Below are 203 nucleotides of genomic sequence, written 5' to 3' on the forward strand. Positions count from 1 at the left end.
AAGAGACAGCTGCAGAAAGGTATACAGGAACTCAGATTGGAAATGAAAAAAGAAATCCCTGAATTAATAACATCAGCAGTAAAGAATCAAATGCAGAAACATATGGAGGAAACCCAATGCCCACGCAGAATAAGTGCACATGACACTAGCTCAGCTCAAAGTAATGAATTAATAGCATCAATAGTACATAAGCAACAGCAGAA

The sequence above is a fragment of the Octodon degus genome, unplaced genomic scaffold (genome assembly GCF_000260255.1).
Source record: "Octodon degus isolate 3935 unplaced genomic scaffold, OctDeg1.0 scaffold00082, whole genome shotgun sequence".
Classification (NCBI taxonomy): domain Eukaryota; kingdom Metazoa; phylum Chordata; class Mammalia; order Rodentia; family Octodontidae; genus Octodon; species Octodon degus.